The sequence below is a fragment of the Callithrix jacchus genome, chromosome 1 (genome assembly GCF_049354715.1).
Source record: "Callithrix jacchus isolate 240 chromosome 1, calJac240_pri, whole genome shotgun sequence".
NCBI classification, from domain to species: domain Eukaryota; kingdom Metazoa; phylum Chordata; class Mammalia; order Primates; family Cebidae; genus Callithrix; species Callithrix jacchus.
In genome coordinates, this window is record NC_133502.1 from 143,477,457 (window position 1) to 143,494,390 (window position 16,934).

Below are 16,934 nucleotides of genomic sequence, written 5' to 3' on the forward strand. Positions count from 1 at the left end.
CTCAGCTGCCTCTTTTTTTTTTTCTTATGGCAGTGTGATTTGCTGCTTTCCTCCCCATCACCTATATCTGGCATTTCCTCCCATGCTGTCTCTCCCCAACTCCCCACACAGCCTCTTTAAGTAACAGCCCCACATAGCCAGTTGTAGCATGACAAAAACCTTCGAAATGAATAGCACAGTTTGGTGTGGTTCCGAAGTAAGACTGCCACTTGCCAGCTGTGTCAGCCTTAGTTGCCTCCTCAGTTGAATGAGGATTATAAGAGTACCAAGGAGTTGTTACAAGGATTAAATGAGTATATGCATATATATATAATATATAACATTTTACATATATATTGTATAATAATTGTATATGTCTCAGAAGAAAGCCTAGCGAAGTAAGAACTCAACATATGTTCACAATTATTATCCAAAGATGAATAGTTCATTTGGCTAAGGAGTAAAAGAGAGGTCATTATTATTAGTGCTGGTTATTAAGACTTTAGACCCTGGTCAGGCATAATGGCTCATGTTTGTAATTCCGGCACTTTGGGAGGCCAGGGTGGGTGGATCACTTGAGGTCAGGAGTTCAAGACCAGCCTGGCTAACATGGTGAAACTCCGTCTCCACTGAAAATACAAAAAATAGCCAGGTAGAGTGGCACGCACCTGTAGTCCCAGCTACTGGGGAGGCTGAGGCAGGAGAATCACTTGAACCCAGGAGGCAGAGGTTGCAGTGAGCCGAGACCGAACCACTGCACTCCAGCCTGGGTGACAGGGTGAGACTCTGTCTCAATAAAAAAAAAAAGAATGGAAAGTGAAAGCTTTCACTTTTACTTTATACAATTTTTTAAAAGCACACATTATTTTAATAATAAAAACAATTTCATTTTGAAAATTATTAAAATAAAGCATTTGGTGTGCAAGCAACGTTATTATAGGCGTGTCTTTAATCTCTGATTTTCTTCAAGGAAATCATTCATGAATATGCATAGACTGTTTCTGGAAGTATCTTCAAGAAGCTGATGACAGTGGTTGCCTCTGAAGAGAGACTTGGGGACTTGTTTTTGGAGTCAGGGATGGGAAGAAAATGACCTTTATGCTATATATAAGATTTAATTTGTTTTTAACGAAATGCATGTATTATGAATTCAAATAAAATAAAATTTTGTGGGTTTTTTTGGTTTTTGTTTTGAGATGGAGTTTCGCTCTTGTTACACAGGCTGGAGTGCAATAGCATGATCTCGGCTCACCGCAACTTCGACCTCCTGGATTCAAGCAATTCTCCTGCCTCAGCCTCCCGAGTAGCTGGGACTACAGGCGCTCGCCACCATGCCCAGCTAATTTTTGTATTTTTAGTAGAGACGGTGTTTCACCTTGTTGACCAGATCTCTTGACCTCGTGATCCACCCGCCTCGGCCTCCCAAAGTGCTGGGATTATAGGCGTGAGCCACCGCACCCAGCCAAATTAAAATAAAATTTTAAAAAGCTACAGTGATGCTTCCACAGTAGGCCTACACACCGCCTCTTGTGCTGCCACCATGTCTCTAGTGATCCCTGAAAAGTTCCAGGATATTTTGCGAGTACTCAACACCAACATTGATGGCCGGCGGAAAATAGCCTTTGCCATCACTACCATTAAGGGCGTGGACCGAAGACACGCTCATGTGGTGTTGAGGAAAGCAGACATTGCCTTCACCAAGAGGGCAGGAGAACTCACTGAGGATGAGGTGGAACGTGTGATCACCATTATGCAGAATCCACGCCAGTACAAGATCCCAGACTGGTTCTTGAACAGACAGGGATATAAAGGACGGAAAATATAACCAGGTCCTAGCCAATGGTCTGGACAACAAGCTCTGTGAAGACCTGGAGCAACTGAAGAAGATTCGGGCCCATAGAGGGCTACACCACTTCTGGGGCCTTCGTGTCTGAGGCCAGCAAACCAAGACTACTGGCCGCCATGGCCACACCGTGGGTGTGTCCAAGAAGAAATAAGTCTGTAGGCCTTGTCTGTTAATAAATAGCTTATATACCCCCAAAAAATGCCATTACAAAATTTTTATTTATTTATTTATTATTATTATTATTTTTTTTTTTTGAGACGGAGTTTTCGATCTTGGTACCCAGGCTGGAGTGCAATGGCGCGATCTCGGCTCACCGCAACCTCCGCCTCCTGGGTTCAAGCAGTTCTCCTGCCTCAGCCTCCCGAGTAGCTGGAACTACAGGCACGCACCACCATGCCCAGCTAATATTTGTATTTTTAGTAGAGACGGGGTTTCACCATGTTGACCAGGATGGTCTCGATCTCTTGACCTCGTGATCCACCCGCCTTGGCCTCCCAAAGTGCTGGGATTACAGGCTTGAGCCACCGCACCCAGCCTTATTTATTTTTTTAATAGAGATGGGGTTTCACCATGTTGGCCATGCTGGTCTCAAACTCCTGACCTCAAGCAATCCACCCACCTTGGCTTCCCAAAGTACTGGGATTACAGGCGTGAGCCACCGTGCCCAGCGTTATTTAAAATTATCAATGAATAATGTGTAACTTACCTCATGACTGATCACAACATACTATTGCTTCCAACTGCAGTAGATGCTAAGCAGAGTGCTGACAATCAAAGTCAGGACTCCAAGTCCAGGGCTTTTTTGGGAGGTGGGGTGGGGACAAAGTCTCTATCACCCAGGCTGGAGTGCAGTGGCGCGATCTCAACTCACTGCAACTTTGCCTCCCAGGTTCAAGCAATTCTTGCACCTCAGCCACTTAAGTAGCTGGGACTATAGATGTGCACCACCATGCCTGGCTAATTTTTGTATTTTTAAAGTACAGACAGATGTCGCCATGTAGGCCAGGCTGGTCTCAAACTCCTGACCTCATGTGATCGGCCCGCCTTGGTGTCCCAAAGTGCTGGGATTACAGGCGTGAGCCACCACGCCCAGCCGTCCATGACTTTTAATACTACATCATTGCCCAGTATGGTTGTTTCAAGGACTGCACCCTTGCAAGCCCAGGACCTCCAGCACCACCCCCTGTCTCAACAAGCCATGATAGTAACATCACAATCGCCATAGCAGGAAAGTCATGACTGTGGAATTAACTCCTCAACAAACATTAAATATTCAGCTCAGTGAATTTTTGTATATGTTCACCTGTGTAACCATCATTCAGATCAAGATACAGATCATACCATCTCTCCAGAAGGCTCCTCCTGTCCACACCACCTCCTAAATGTAACTACTCTTCTGATTCCTACTATCATAAATTAATTTTGCCTGTTTTTAAATTTCGTATCAATGGAATCATACGGTGTCTATTTGTGTCTGGTTTCTTTTGCTTGACACTATTTTGTGAGATTTATCCATGTTGTTGTATGCAGCAGTTGTTCGTTCATTCCAGGATTGAAAGTGCTGAGTCATAGGGCATATATATGTATATTTAACTCTATATATACTGCCAAGCAGTTGTCCAATGTAGTTGTACAACTTATACTCCCACTAGCAATGTGAAAAAAGTTTCAGTTGTTGGGCAGGGTACAGTGGCTCAGCTTGTAGTTCTGGCACTTCGGAAGTCTGAGGCAGGAGGATCACTTGAACCAAGGCGTTTGAGGCTGCAGTGAGCTATGATCGTGCCACTGCACTCCAGCCTGGCCAACAGAGCGAGACTTTGTCTCCACACACACAAAAAAATTCCAGTTGTTCCACATCCTCACAGACTCTTGCTATTGTCAGTCATTTTAACTTTTGCCTTTTTGGTGGGGGTCACTATTTTAAACCTCTCTTGGTTTCTTGGTTTCCCATCTGCTCAGTCTTCTGGTCTGATAAACCCTTGATGGACTTTGGACTCCTGACCAACACTTCCTGTCCTTTCTTTCCTGGAATGGAGCCTTATACTGTTATGAGCTGATTGAATCCTAGAGCTCACCACAAACAAATCTGATCTCTGCATAGGCAGAGACCTGATTCCAGCCCAGACTAAGCCCTAATGCTAAACACAGACTGGTCTCTATCCTAATTATAGACTATGCTCTTAGCCCCAGGAAGTGAGCCCTAATCACAGCTACAGGGTGAACCCTGGTCCCAACCATAGTCTGAGTCATTACCCCAGCAACAGACTAAGCTTTCATCCTAGATAGAGGTTTAAACAGATCTGATCCGAAATCATACTGATAAGCACAAGTGGGCCAAGCACAGTGTCAGAAATCATTAGAAGATGTCAAACTGCAAGAATAAAATGGCGTTGTAAAGTAAACTACTATCTCCATAGTCTCTCCTTGATTCACCTCAAATTCTAATTCTTACTGCATTTTGCTTAGTTAGGGAAAGAGACTACAATCAACCCCACCCTGACATGTTATAAAGAACAGGCTGGGGGTGGGGGAGTGTGGCTCAAAGAAGCCTAAAGCTGAGCCAGTCTGCAGATGGTGGCGGGAAGACGGGTAACCTTCTTCCTGTCCTCACAAGATGGCAGGTTTATTTTAAGGGTGTTTTTAACAGCTTAAAAAATGGATTCAAAGAACACTGGGGGAAGCCTCTGATTTTTGGGCTTCTGCCCATGGTGCCTTTTTTTTTTTAACAATGGTATTTGACTCCCAGTGAGATTTGTTCCTTCATTACATTCTGATCATATTGCTTTTCATATCCTGCTCTCTGCAGAGGCTGTTGGGAAGGAAAAAGGAAACAGAGCCTTGAAGAATTAATGCTTAGAGGTTCTATTTTTTTTTTCAAGATGGAGTTTCACTCTTGTTTCTCAGGCTGGAGTGCAGTGGCACGATCTTGGCTCACTGAAACCTCTCGCTCCTGGGTTCTAGTAATTCTCCTGGCTCAGCCTCCCAAATAGCTGGGATTACAGGCATGCACCACCACACCCAGATAATCTTGTATTTTTAGTAGAGATGGAGTTTCTCCATATTGGTCGGGCTGGTCTTGAACTCCCGACCCCAGGTGATCTGCCTGCCTTGGCCTCCCAAAGTGCTGGTATTACAGGCTTGAGCCATCGCACCCAGCCTCCTTAGAGGTTCTGTTTGCCCTATGTCTGCTAATCAGCAGCAAGCTGGGAACATAATTTTCACTTTTTCTTATGCCCTTGAGAAAAATCTTGATTTCACCCTTAACATCAAGAACACCCTTAACACCAGGTCCACAGTGCAAAGTGGACCTTCGTACATGTTCTCTCTCCTGGACAAAAATCCTAATTTGTTTGAGATTTCTAAACATTAACTGGGCAAGATGGTTTGGATGATGAGGCCACATGACATTGTGGAAAATGCTCTGGACTGAGAGAGTCAGTAGGTCTCCACAGTTTGTGCCACCCTATGTCCTGCCACTGCAAGTCCCACCCTCTCTCTAGGCCTCCCTTCTCCATCAATAAGAATAAGGTTTAAGTGCAGCTCTTTGTAGTGTCTTTTATATACATTACTTCATTTAATCCTCATAAGGACCATTATTACTCCCATTTTATAAAAGAAGTAGCAGCGATTTTGAGAAATTAAGACTTGCCGAAGATAACAGAGTAATCAAATCGTTTTGACTGATTTGGTTTGGTTTTGGTTGAATGTAACCTGCTAATGTTGTTATTTGTCATTAATTCACTCATTGACAGACATTAATTCAGCATCTTCATGTGCCAAATACTGTTTTTTGGCTCAAGGAACAGGGACATTTTCAGAAATAATCTTGTTGGTTAATGCTCTATTCAGGTCAATGTGTCAGCTAAAAAAAGTGTATTTGCGGGGCACAGTGGCTCACACTTATAATGCCAGCACTTTGGGAGGCTGAGCCGGGCAGATCACCTAAGGTCAGAAGTTCAAGACCAGCCTGGCCAACATGGTGAAACCCTGTCTCTACTAAAAATAAAAAAAAAATTAGCTGAGTGTGGTGGCAAATGCCTGTAATCCCAGCTACTTGGGAGGCTGAGGCAGGAAAATTGCTTGAACCAGGGACGCGGAGGTTGCAGATCAAACCACTGCCTGGGTGATAGAGAGAGACTCTGGCAAAAAAAAAAAAAAAAAAGAGGTCAGGCAAAGTGGCTCATGCCTGTAATCCTAGCACTTTGGGAGGCCGAGGTGGGTGGATCACCTGAGGTCAGGAGTTCAAGACCAGCCTGGCCATGATGGTGAAACCCCATTTTTAAAAAGAAAAGAAAAGTATAATTAAGGGTCTTTCCCTTCTTCTTCTCTTAAGACTTCAAATTTGGGTTAACTTTCCATCTATCTGCCCCTGGAAGTCTATAAAAGGGGCAATGTCAGCTGTGGTATTAGACAGCATTGCTCATCGTAAAAATAATTCCTGACGGGTAAACTTCTTCTGGGCCAGGATACGTAAGTACCTGATGAGAACATAGCTTTGGGCCACTCTGATTGCAGTGACACTTGTAACTGGTTCATTGCCTGTGGAGAACCTGATAACTATGCTCATGAGACACTAGATATAATGCCTATTTGGGACACGGCATTTCTCCTTTTTTTTTTAATCCAGACGGAGTCTTGCTCTGTTGCCCAGGCTGAAGTGCAGTGGTGTGATCTCAGCTCACTGCAAACCTCTGCCTCCCGGGTTCAAGCAATTCAGGTGCTTCAGCCTCCGGGTAGCTGGGAGTACAGGCATGTGCCACCACACCTGGCTAATTGTTTTGTATTTTTAGTAGAGACATGGTTTTGCTATGTTGGCCAGGTTGTTCTTGAACTCCTGACCTCAGGTGATTGCCCACCTCGGCCTCCCAAAGTGCTGGGATTACAGGCGTGAGCCATCGCACCTGGCTGGATGGGGCATTTCTTTTTCTTTTTCTTTTTTTTTTTTGAGACGGAGTTTCGCTCTTGTTACCCAGGCTGGAGTAAAATGGCACAATCTTGGCTCACCGCAACCTCCGCCTCCTGGGTTCAGGCAATTCTCCTGCCTCAGCCTCCCGAAGTGCTGGGATTACAGTCTTGAGCCACCGCGCCCGGCCTCTGGATGGGGCATTTCTAAACTAAGGTTGTCACCACACCCGTGGATAAAATCCTGTCTCCTTGCACCTGAGCTATCACCTGGAGGAGCCAAAGAAGACTAATCACTAGATAACTACTAAAACCCTGCTGAAGACCGGGCGCGATGGCTCACGCTTGTAATCCCAGCACTTTGGGAAGCCAAGACGGGTGGATCACGAGGTCAAGACATCGAGACCATCCTGGTCAACATGGTGAAACCCCGTCTCTACCAAAATACAAAAAAAATTGGCTGGGCATGGTGGCATGTGCCTGTAGTCCCAGCTACTTCAGAGGCTGAGAGGCAGGAGAATTGCTTGAACACAGGAGGCGGAGGTTGTGGTGAGCCAAGATCGCGCCATTGCACTCCAGCCTGGGTAACAAGAGCGAAACTCCGTCTCAAAAAAAAAAAAAAAAAAAAAGAAAGGAGCCAGACACAAAAGAGTACAAACTGGATAACTCCACTTATCAGAAGTTCAGACGCAGTCAAAACTAACCAGAATAGTGGCTATTATTGAGGGTTGGTATTGACTGGAGGCAGAAGGGAGGCTTCTGGGGAGCTATAAATATTCTGTATCGTGATCTGTGTGGTGGTTACATGGGTGGGTGTATATATTCATGAATAATGTGAAGGCAGGGAATCTAGGAGCAGAAAGATAGGCTGAGCCCAAAGGTGGGTGGGGGGCGCTTAACTAGAGATCTGAGGCCTAAACTGGAGGCTGAATCTTCTGTATAAGCTCCCACTGACCCTGCAAGGTAGAAAGTATGAGCCCCGTGGAAAAGTACTGAATAGTAGTTCTATCAGAGGGACCCAAGAAACAGGAGAAATGGGAATGGGACCTGGATGTTCAACTCCCAAGGGAAGCAGGAAGCAGCCGGAGGCTGCAACCCAAAAGTAAAACTCCACTATGCCAAGAGCTCTGAGTATAAAACCCAGGGGAGGTAACACTTTGTGGGTGTCAAGTGACAGTTTTGGGGATGCTATTTTGCTTTTCATGTGTCTCTTTCTTCCCCCATCTATTTTGTAAGACTTTTAATTGCAGAAGAATTAAATAAAGTAATGTACAAGGCCTTATTTCAGTAAGTTTGGAGCCCAGACAGCACCTGAAATTAGGTCCTGCCTTTGCTAAAGTGGATTAATTTATTCATAGCTTCAAGCTGGGATGAAACTTCTGCCATAAGACCAAATTGAAAGAGAAAATCCAGGAGTCGTGCTTCATGACAACTGGCTGAAAGGATGGAGGCCACTGTCCTGGAGAAGCAAGATCTAAGGGAAAGCGACAGGATAGGAGAAGTGTCTCCCTGTATCTGAAGGTTTCCCATGTGAGAAAAAGGCAGATTTGCTCAAGATGAGTGCAGAGGGGAACAAGGAAATTCGATATGGAAATTCTTGGAATTCTTGGAGGCACCAGAATTGCTTGAATCCAGGAGGTGAAGGTTGGAGTGAGCCTAGATCACTCCACTGCACTCCAGCCTGGGTGACAGAGTAAAACCCTATCTCAAAAAAAAAAAAAAAAAAAAGAAAAATTTTCTTCTGACATTTTCAAATAATGTCATTGGAGTTAACAAAGATAGACAGCTAAAGTCATAAATTTGTGTTCTAAGTGATTCAAAGCTGTGCAAGTATCAATATGAACAACTTTATTTGCGCAGACAGGGAAGAATAATTAACCCATGTAGAGATGGCAGGATGACTGATCTTCACTGGAATTACACCAGCATGCTCATGTTCTTCCTTTTCGATTTTTTTCAGGTTTTTAAAATAATCTACCCTATTTTTATTGGTTGCAGGAAATATTTTCCCTCCTCCAGATTTGGAAAACGGGATATTCTTCCCTCCTCCCTGCAACCCTTCCCAGTTGCTCACCCCATGTTTGGCTTGGCTAGCCAAGTGATTCCCTCCTGCATGAAATTCTTAGGTTGCTCTTGATTGAAATTCATACTAGGTGTTTGAAAATGCATAATCTCAGTTAATCCTCTCAACAGCCCACAATATTAGTATAATTATTATCATTACAATTAAATGCATGTCTTGGATCTTGGAGGCTGTTTGTGAGTAGCTGAAACAATGAATAGTAATTCACAAATGTCAAGGGTCTATTCTAATTTACCTGTCTGTCTCCCAAAATAGCCGATGAAGACTTTAAACTTGGTTTTCTTGTTTGTCTGTTTTGTTTTTTGAGATGGAGTCTCACTCTATCACCCAGGATGGAGTGCAGTGGTGCGATCTCCGGTTGCTGCAACCTCTGCCTACAGGGTTCAAGCGATTCTCCTGCCTCAGCCTCCCCAGTAGCTGGGATTGCAAGCACACGCAACTACATCAAGCTAATTTTTGTATTTTTGGTAGAGAGAAGTTTCACCATGTTAGTCAGGCTGGTCTCAAACTCCTGACCTCAAAACCTACCTCATCCTCCCAAATTGCTGATTTATAGGCGTGAGCCACCACACCCGGCCGACTTTGAACTTATGAACCATATCTTATTCATCATTATATATTCTCAACAATACCTCTCATGGTTCCTGACACAGTAGGGGTTCAAAAGTATTCTTTCAATAAAAAATGATTAATGGAAATGTATAATACTTAATATTGCATTTGAATCATTTAAATAGGGTATATTTATTAATAGATCAAAGATACTTGAGAGAACTCTCAAAGTAGTATTTTTTTTTTTCAAAGTCTCACTCTGTTGCCCAGGCTATAATGCAGTGGTGAGATCTCAGCTCACTACAACCTCTGGTTCCCGGGTTCAAGAGATTCTCCTGCCCCAGCCTCCTGAATAGCTGGGACTACAGGTGCCCACCACCACCCCTAGCTAATATTTGTATTTTTATTAGAAACAGGGTTTCACCATGTTGGCCAGGCTGATCTCCACCTCCTGACCTCAAATGATCCACCTTCCTCGGCCTCCCAAAGTGCTGGGATTACTGACATGAGCCACCACATCCGCCCTCAAAATGGTCTTAACTGTTGTGAAAAGGCTAGGAAAAGATTGTACATACAGTTTCTACCATATGAAATAATGTATTCTTGAAAAATAAGAGAGCAGAAATAGTGACATAATCTTTTTATGTCTAGATATTACTCCTGTAATAAACCAAAATAATTAATTTATTCTAAGGAATAAAAGGGTAAGCCCTTCAGCTCCACTCCTTCTCATCTCTCCTTTTCCTCCCTTTTCTCTCTTCTCCCTCTTCTTTTTCTTCTGTTTCCATTTTCTTTCTTTCTTTTTTTTTTTTTTGAGACGGAGTTTCGCTCTTGTTACCCAGACTGGAGTGCAATGGCAAGATCTCGGCTCACTGCAACCTCCGCCTCCTGGGTTCAAGCAATTCTCCTGCCTCAGCCTCCTGAGTAGCTGGGACTACAGACGCACACCACCATGCCCAAATAATTTTTGTATTTTTAGTAGAGACGGGGTTTCATCATGTTGACCAGGATGGTCTCGATCTCTTGACCTCATGATCCACCCACCTCAGCCTCCCAAAGTGCTGGGATTATAGGCGTGAGCCACCGCGCCCGGCCCCCATTTTCAAACATTGATTTTGAACTTGGCTTTTTTGTTTGTTTTGTTTTTTGAGATGGAGTCTCACTCTGTCACCCAGGCTGAGACTCCATCTCAAAAAACAAAACAAACACATACTAAGATACTATTGCATGAATACACTGTGAGGATTTTAGCTCCTGTCTTCAAAGCATTTACTTCATAGTCAAGAAGAAAAAAAGGTAAGAAATGGCAATATCTATAACCACAGTGACAACATCTGACCTTCTGCAATAACGTCAAGCCCACAGTTTTGCCCAAGCTGCCCTCTGGCGCACCATGAATCCCATCTTGGAAGACTTGCCTGATCTTTTCTCTCTGAGCACAGGCATAAAGAAAATTCTCCTCTGTCTGTAAATACTTACTGTATCTGACCGAACTGCAATAGCAACAGGGCTTCCCTCTGGGATTAAAAGCTAGGGAAAACCTCAAAGCGATATTAAAAATGACTGGAGCTACTCAGAAGAATTATAACAACTGGAAGGGGACTTAGAGATCTTCTAAACCAACGACCTCATTTTCCAGATCTAGAAGCTGGAAACCAGAGTTGGAAGGGTCTGCCTGTGGTCACATAGCAAATCAGTGGCAATGCAATAATCCTGAGATTATTTTAAGTAGTGTACAACACACTTTTACATATACAAATAGCTGTGCATTTCTATTTTTAATTTGCATAAATTTAATGAGTATAAGTGCAATATGTACGAAATACATAAGAAGCACATACATCAAGCTCTGATTTTATAGATAAGGATATTATATAGTGGTCAAAAGTTTTCTTTATATTTTAAGTTAAAAAAGTGAATGGGCTGGGCATGGTGGCTCACACCTGTAATCCCACAACTTTGGGAGGATGAGGCAGACAGATCACTTGAGATCAGGAGTTCAAGACCAGCCTGGCTAACATGGTGAAAACCCATCTGTACTAAAAATACAAAAGTTAGCGAGATGTGCTTGCTCAAACCCAGGAGGCAGAGGTTGCAGTAAGCTGAGATTGTGCAACTGCACTCCAGCCTGGGTGACAGAGCAAGATTCTATCTTTAAAAAAAAGCGAATGAATTAAAATAAAAATATTTTTAAAAGTAGGGAACACCTGCAGTAGCTCACACCTGTAATCCTAGCACTTTGGGAGGCCAAGGCAGGTGGATTGCTTGAGCCCAGGAGTTTGAGGCCAGCCAGGGCAACATGGCAAAACCCTATCTTGCCAAAAAATTTTCCAGGCGGGGTAACACATGACTGTTGTCCCAGCTACTCAGGAGCCTGAGGTGGGAGGATCACCTGAACCTGGATGGTCGAGTTTGCAGTGAGCTGTGATCATGCCACTGCACTCCAGCCTGAGTGACAGAATAAGAACTTGTCTGAGAAAAAGAGGGGAGGGCGTAGCCAGTATAATAATGGAGTAAAAAAATTATGAAAGTGGTATGCAAGGCCAGGCGCAGTGGCTCACGCCTATAATCCCAGCACTTTGGGAGCCCGAGGTGGGTGGATCACGAGGTCAAGAGATCGAGACCATCCTGGTCGACAGGTGAAACCCCGTCTCTGCTAAAAAAAAAAAAAATACAAAAATTAGCTGGGCATGGTGGTACGCGCCTGTAGCTACTCAGGAGGCTGAGGCAGGAGAATTGCCTGAACCCAGGAGGCGGAGGTTGCAGTAAGCCGAGATGGCGCCATTGCACTCCAGCCTGGGTAACAACAGCGAAACTCCGTCTCGGAAAAAAAAAAAAAGTGGTATGCAAATTCTGAAATTTAGAAAACATCACGTAGGCCGGGTGCAGTGGCTCATGCCTGTAATCCGAGCACTTTGGGAGGCTGAGGCGGGTGGATCACGAATTCAGGAGATCGAGACCATCCTGGCTAACATAGTAAAACCCCTTCTCTATTAAAAATTCAAAAAAAAAAAAAAATAGCGGCCGGGCATGGTGGCTCACGCGTATAATCCCAGCACTTTGGGAGGCCGAAGCAGGTGGATCACGAGGTCAAGAGATCGAGACCATCCTGGTCAACAAGGTGAAACCCCGTCTCTACTAAAAATACAAAAATTAGCTGGGCATGGTGGTGTGCGTCTGTAGTCCCAGCTACTCAGGAGGCTGAGGCAGGAGAATTGCTTGAACCCAGAAGGCGGAGGTTGTGGTGAGCCGAGATGGTGCCGTTGCACTCCAGTCTGGGTAACAACAGCGAAACTCCGTCTCAAAAAAAAAAAAGAAAAGAAAAATTAGCTGGGCGTGGTAGCACATGCCTGTAGTCCCAGCTACTCAGGAGGCTGAGGCAGGAGAATTGCTTGAATCCAGGAGGCAGAGAGATTGCAGTGAGCCAAGATCGCACCTCTGCCCTGCAGCCTGGGAGACACTGCGAGACTGTGTCTCAAAAAAAGAAAGAAAGAAAACATCATGTTTACTATATCACTCTGCCTCTCTCCAAAATAAGATAAAGGACTTTGAAGCTGGGCACAGTGGCATATGCCTGCAGTCCCAGTTACTCAAGAGGCTGAGGCGGGAGCATCAGTTGAGTCCAGGAGTTAAAGGCTATGATGTGTTATGATTACACCTGTGAATAGCCACTGCAGTCCAGCCTGGGCAATAAACGAGACCCTGTCTCTAAAAAAAAAAAAAAACATTAAAATTAAAAAATAAGAAAACATACAGGACTTTGACAAATGTACCTGCTCAGAACATTATGAGAAGGCAACTTTTTAATGTAAAGGTGATGACTGAATAGTTGGATATGTGCACATTTAGCAGAAACGAGTTAGGCACAGTTAAGAGTAGGTATTTTATTCAGGAAGAATAGAAGGCAACTAGATGGGAGAGTTTGGGCTGAGTTTTGACGTGATAGAAATAATTGTATTTTCAAGTACGCCTTCTTGGATTAACAAAGGGTGAAGTAGAAACCCTGCGACCTCTTCTCCTATAATTGAATGTGAGTGAATATGTTATCAGAATTGGGTTCAAATCCTGCTTCTGCCACATCCCAGCTTGTGCCCTCTGCCAAGTTACTTAACCACTCAGAGTTTGTGAAAAAGCTACCTTGTGAGGAGCAACTATGAAAATGTCAAAATGCCTCAAAAGGGAGTGAGAAAAAGACTGAAAGAAAGAGGAAGAAAAAGAAAAAAAATGACAAAAGAGTGGAAGCCAGGTTGGAAGGACTATAAGAAGAGCGGGAGCTGGTAAAATTATTTCAGACTTTAAGTGCTGAAATAGTCATTCTTGTCACAAGCTGCTAGATTTTCTTCTTATGAAAACATTTCTAAGGTGGCAGATGAATATATTTTTAAAATTTTTCCTGAAACATAACACTCCAACAGGATGTGTTAGAGAAATGCCAAGAAAAGAAGACAGAAGGAGGTACAGTCCTTGAATGAAAAGGAAGATAAAGGGATCCATGCATGGACCTAGCAGGACAGAAGTCCCACCTCCGCTATGAAGCCCTCCTGAGCCTCCTGGGTGGAGCTGACTGTCTCCTCCTTAGACCCCTGCTATATTTACACACCTTCTACTAGGGCAGGTGTCATGGCTTAGGAGCATCTCTGTTTGTCATTCCCATTAGATAATAAACCTCTTAAGTGCTGGGACTGTCTTATTTATCTTATGTATTCCCAGTCCTTCTCTCAGGACCTGGTTCCTATGATATGCTTGATAAATGTCTTTTGAATGAATTAGCCTGTTTCTAGGAACTTGAAGCAAAGATCTTTGAGGGATGAATGGAGGTCAAGACAATATTTAGCTTCTTGTATATTTGGGGAGATATACTTACTGTTTTCCAATAGTTGAAGAACTGTCTTGGGAAGTTTTTTGTTTTTTTTTTTTTGTTTGTTTTTTGAGACAGAGTTTCACTGGTTGCCCAGGCTGGAGTGCAATGGAGCGGTTTTGGCTCACCACAACCTCCACCTCCCAGGTTCAAGCAATTCTCCTGCCTCAGCCTCCTGAGTAGCTGGGATTACAGGCATGTGCCACCATGTCTAGTTACATTTTTATTTCTAGTAGAGGTGGGGTTTCTCCATGTTGGTTAGGCTTGTCTACAACTCCTGACCTCAGGTGATCTGCTGAGATTGCAGGCGTGAGCCACCACTCCCAGCTAGGAAGTGTATTTTAAAAATGTGCTCTGTGGTCCTTAATGGCATAGGTAGGACTAAGAAAATCAGCCTGGCCAACATGGTGGCAAACCCTGTCTCTACAGAAAAATACAAAAATTAGCCAGGTGTGATGGCATGTGCCTGAAGTCCCAACTACTTGGGAGGCTGAGATGGGTGGATTGATTGCACCACTACACTCCAGCCTGGGCAACAGAACAAGACTTTGTCTTAAAAAAAAAGGATTGGGCGCGGTGGCTCCAGCCTGTAATCCCAGCACTTTGGGAGGCCGAGGTGGGTGGATCACGAGGTCAAGAGATCGAGACCATCCTGGTTAACATGGTGAAACCCTGTCTCTACTAAAAATACAAAAAATTAGCTGGGCATGGTGGCGTGTGCCTGTAATCCCAGCTACTCAGGAGGCTGAGGCAGGAGAATTGCCTGAGCCCAGGAGGCGGAGGTTGCGGTCAGCCAAGATCATGCCATTGCACTCCAGCAGCCTAGGTAACAAGAGTGAAACTCCGCCTCAACAAAAAAAAAAAAAAAAAAGAACAGGCATGGGCTTGGAGTGGAATGTACTGCCCATGTTTATTATGTTCATAAACTCTGGTGCAGGGCTTCACGTGCCCAGAAGTAGGGTCACTTGTTTTAAATTTACACACAACTACCCTGTGAGATTAAGAGTCAGAAAGACCTGAGTTCTAATTATTCAACTTTTTCTAGCAGTGCGAATTTGAGTAAATCAATTAGCTCAAATATGCCAATAACTATACCTCCCTCCCAGGGGTTTGGTAAGGCTTAAATATTAAAACAGGCCTTATAATCTCAGCACTTTGGGGACAAAAGTGGTAGGATTGCTTGAGCCCAAACATTCAAGACCAGCCTGGGCAACATTGAGAGACCCCAAACTCAAAAAAACAAAACAAAACTTTTTGTAGAGATAGGGTCTCCCTCTATCACCTAGGCTGGAGTGCAATGGCACAATCTTGGCTCACTGCAACCTCGACCTTTGAGGCTCAAGTGATCCTCCCACCTCAGCCTCCCAAGTAGCTGGGACCACAGGCCCATGTCACCATGCCCAGCTGATTTTTTGTATTTTAAGTTTCCTCATGTTGTCCAGGCTGGTCTTGAACTCTCCGTCTCAAGTGATCCACCCCTCGGCCTCCCAAAGGGATGGAATTATGGGCATGAGCCACCATAACTCGCCAGAAATTTTTGTTTTTTTTTTTTTTTTGAGATGGGGTCTCTCCCAGGCTGGAGTGCAGTGGCACAATCTCAGCTCACTGCAACCTCCACCTCCTGGGTTCAAACAATTCTCTTGCCTCAGCCTCCTGAGTAGCTGGAATTAGGCACATGGCACCATGCCTGGCTAATTTTTGTATTTTTACTAGAGACGAGGTTTCATTACATTGGCCAGGCTGGTCTGGAACTCCTGACCTCAAGTGATCCGGCCCCCAGCCTGGTCAACTGAGCAAGACCCTGTCCCATACGCCCCCCCGCCCCCCACCAGAAGCACATAAAGCTCTTAGCACAGTACCATAATAAACATTTAATTTCTTTTCTTTTTTTTTTTTTTTTGAGACAGAGTTTCGCCCTTGTTACCCAGGCTGGAGTGCAATGGCGCAATCTTGGCTCACCACAACCTCCGCCTCCTGGGTTCAGGCAATTCTCCTGCCTCAGCCTCCTGAGTAGCTGGGATTACAGGCACGCGCCACCATGCCCAGCTAATTTTTTGTATTTTTAGTAGTGACGGGGTTTCACCATGTTGACCAACATTTAATTTATTTTAAGATGACAGCCCTAGTGTTTTTATTTTTCTTTTGGTCTCTTCCTAGATACAAATATGGATAATTAAATAAAACTTCTTAACATCGCAACTTCTTCTCTTTCTGTAGGAAACAACCCTGTTCAATTGCATTGTCTACCTCCAGGAATTAACTAGATGACATTGCATAGTCACTTCCTTCTGGGAGATTTTTTTTTTCTATCTGTAAATGAAGACAGGAGAGGGAAGAATGTCTACTTTCTATTTTTAGCAGTCCATTTCCACAAGTGTATGTTAATTTTGTAATGTAAAAAAATAATTTTTTTTTTGAGGTGGAGTTTCTCTCTTCTTGCCCAGGCTAGAGTGAAATGGCACGATCTCAGCTCACTGCAACCTCCACCTCCCAGGTTCAAGCGATTCTCCTGCCTCAGTCTCCCAAGTAGCTGGGGTTACAGGCACCTTCCACCATGACCAGTTAATTTTTTTGTATTTTTAGTAGAGAAGGGGTTTCACCATGTTGGCCAGGTTGGTCTCGAACTCCTGACCTCAGGTGATCCACCCACCTTGGCCTCCCAAAGTGCTGGGATACGGGCGTGAGCCACCGCACACAGACAGAAATAAAAGATT

At 44.2% G+C, this 16,934-nt stretch overlaps 1 pseudogene; it reads left to right on the plus strand.

Moving 5' to 3' along the window:
- Window positions 1-1,511: 1,511 nt before the first annotated feature.
- On the plus strand, window positions 1,512-1,976 carry LOC100385877 (small ribosomal subunit protein uS13 pseudogene; annotated as a pseudogene).
- Window positions 1,977-16,934: the final 14,958 nt, after the last annotated feature.